Here is a 3371-nt window from a genome sequence, read left to right as displayed (position 1 = left end):
TCATTTACTAAATAATTCATTAGTTTAGTTTTCTATTTATTCATTTTTTTGTTCACTTTGTTTACTCGTTATTTTATTCATTCATTAATTCAAAATTTCATAGCTTCATTTATTAGCTTATTCATTTACTTATCATTCAGTTGTAGATTAAACAAAACGATCCAGTATTCATTATAAATTAATTAATTTGCATTCTTGCGTTCATATTCATTTACTAAATTATTCATTAATTTTCAGTTTTTTATTCATTCATGACTTTGTTCACTTTGTTTACTCATTATTTAATTCATTCATTAATTTCAAGTTTCATGGCTTCATTTATTAGTTCATTCATTTACTTATTCATTCAGTAATTGATTTTTTTAAATCACCCAGTATTCATAATTTATTTATCTATTTGCATTCATCCATTCATATTCATTCGTTTACTCATTTACTAAATAAATCATTTATTTTCAGTTTTTTATTCATTCATCATTTTGTTCACTCATTAATTATTTAATTCATTCATTAATTTCAAGTTTCATAGCTTCATTTATTAGTTCATTCATTTACTTATTCATTCGGTAATTGATTTTTTTAAATCACCAAGTATTCATAATTTATTTATCTATTTGCATTCATCCATTCATATTCATTCGTTTACTCATTTACTAAATAAATCATTTATTTTCAGTTTTTTATTCATTCATCATTTTGTTCACTCATTAATTATTTAATTCACTCATTAATTTAAAGTTTCATAGCTTCATTTATTAGTTCATTCATTTACTTATTTATTCAGTAGTAGATTTTTTAAAAATCATCCAGTATTCATAATTGATTAATTTATTTGCATTCATCCATTCATATTTATTTACTAAATAATTCATTTATTTACAGTTTCAGTTTTTTATTCATTCATCATTTTGTTCACTCATTAATTATTTAATTCATTCATTAATTTCAAGTTTCATAGCTTCATTTATTAGTTCATTCATTTACTGATTCATTCAGTAATTGATTTTTTTAAATCACCCAGTATTCATAATTTATTTATCTATTTGCATTCATCCATTCATATTCATTCATTTAATCATTTATTATTAAATCATTTATTTTCAGTTTTTCTATTCATTCATCATTTTGTTCACTCATTAATTATTTAATTCACTCATTAATTTAAAGTTCATACCCAGACAGCACGAAAAGTCCTTCGGACGTCCATTTTATGTCCTGAACGTCCAAATCTAGTCCGTTGTAAAAAATCGACGAAATTTGGCGATCCTTAGACACGTCTCGCAGGACGTCCCAAGGACAAACTTTTTTTTAGGCCTAAGGATGACCTAAAGTGATCCTTATCTTTTCAGGACGTACCACGGACTTTTTTTGTAGATATCCTTGGGACTTATCTCTAAGGATATCCCGAGTCTCAACAAAATCAATCATTTTTAGGACATTCATCTCAAGTTGAACGAGAAATTTTATTTTATTAGTTTTCTCACTGAAATTTTCTAAAAATCCTAATGAACTATGATCTACAAAACTTAAACGAGTTACGAAAATAACATTTAAGTTAAATAAGCGTAAAAAATTATTATTTTTTTAGTTTATTATTTTTATATATTTTATTATTATTATTTATTTATTTATTTATTTATTTATTTTTTTGAGGGAAAAAAGTTTTTTGAAAAAGTACAGTTTTTTTAAATCACAATTAATTATGAAATAGGAAGCTCAAATTAGCGAAAGAACTCATTTTAAAAAATCAAATAAAGACAAAACACGCTTGTTTATCCATGATACTTTTTCAAATATAGGTTAAAGCGCGGTGGGAAATTCGATGACATGAGGACATCCTCGGGAGTATCACACAAGGTAGTTCCAGGGATTAACTTTAGTCCTTTCAGGACGTACGAAGGATTTTCTTTTTTGACATCCTGCGGTCTTTGCCTTCGGATGTCCTGCGTATGTGAAAAATCAGTCGTTCGTAGGACTTTCTTGTCAAACTTCGAAAATTCTTATTTTTCGCATTTTGAGTGAAAGTAAATGTTATATGCTGCGTATAAAAAAAGTATTATTGATCTCAGAAATTTGTTGACTTCTAATATACTTTATTTAAAGGGGAAAAGTCAGTACTTTTACATTTACATATTAGTTTTAATTTTACTTCTTTGTTGTCAAAAATGAAGTCATATAAGTATTTCACTTCTCAAAACATATTAATCGAAAGAAAAAATGAATATTTTTACAGTAAAAAATGTGGAAATGTAAAAATGCAAATTTTTATGTGGAAAGGTAATAAAATTTACATAACATTTTTAAATCGGTTTATGATACTCAAAAATCCTACATTTTGGCGATAGTAAAACAAAATATTGCCAAAAACGTTATTTTCTTCTCTAAAATTTAAAACATCAAAATTTGAACTGGATTTTGTTATAAATTTATTACATTAAACTTGATATTATTATACAATAATATTCCTCTAACGCATTTTTTTTTCAAGTAATGGTTATTTATGGCGGTTTTTCTTTTTATTTTTGGTAATTAATTTTTAAAAAGGTAAAATATAATTTTATTCGCGCTTTTTTACCTTTATACATCACAAATTCAAATTGTAGTTAGAAATTATTATAAAAACGAACAGAACCCCAAATTTCCCTAACTTTTTTTTTCCTTCAAAGTGTTACATTTCAGGGTTTTAAGAAGAGTTTTCTGGTTTAAACATAAACATTTGAATTTACCATTTTTAAATCATTCACTGAATTCTTTTTCATCTTTTACAAAAAAAAAAAAGCAATTTTTTCAAGGTTAAAAAAAAATTCTTCCAACTTTGTCTCTTCTAAAATTCTTCAATCAAATGCATTTTATATCTCTTTGAGAACGAAATGTAAAAATTTAAATTGCTGTTCAAATTATCATAATTGCAAACAGAACGGATGAACCCTCATTTTTCTTTAACGAAATTGTAAACAATGGACAGACTTCAGGGCAAAAATGTCAGGCTTGTGTCATAATTTTAAACCAAATTATACATTTGAATTTACTATTATTATTTTTAAATCTATCACTGATGTGAAATTTTTTTTATTGTTTTGAACATATTTCCTGATTATTTCTAAAAAAAAAAATTTTTTTTGGATTTTCATTTTTATCCCGCAAGATAAATAATTTAGAAAAAAAAAAAAAAACCTACGAAACTTTCTTTTTTTTTTTTTCAAATTCTTCATCTCCGTATGCGAGATTTTGTAAGCTCTTAAAAAATCGCTTCCACCTACTCGGGGTTTGAACCTACACCCACAGGGTTACTAGGCTGAAACGTTACGGTGTACTCCAGTCTTGCTCGGCAGTGTGTAGTAACTTAAAAAAATAAATGGCGTTTAACATAG

The sequence above is a fragment of the Uloborus diversus genome, unplaced genomic scaffold (assembly GCF_026930045.1).
Source record: "Uloborus diversus isolate 005 unplaced genomic scaffold, Udiv.v.3.1 scaffold_407, whole genome shotgun sequence".
NCBI classification, from domain to species: Eukaryota; Metazoa; Arthropoda; class Arachnida; order Araneae; family Uloboridae; genus Uloborus; species Uloborus diversus.
The sequence above is the reverse complement of the archived record's forward strand: the minus strand, read 5'-3'. Positions refer to the sequence as shown.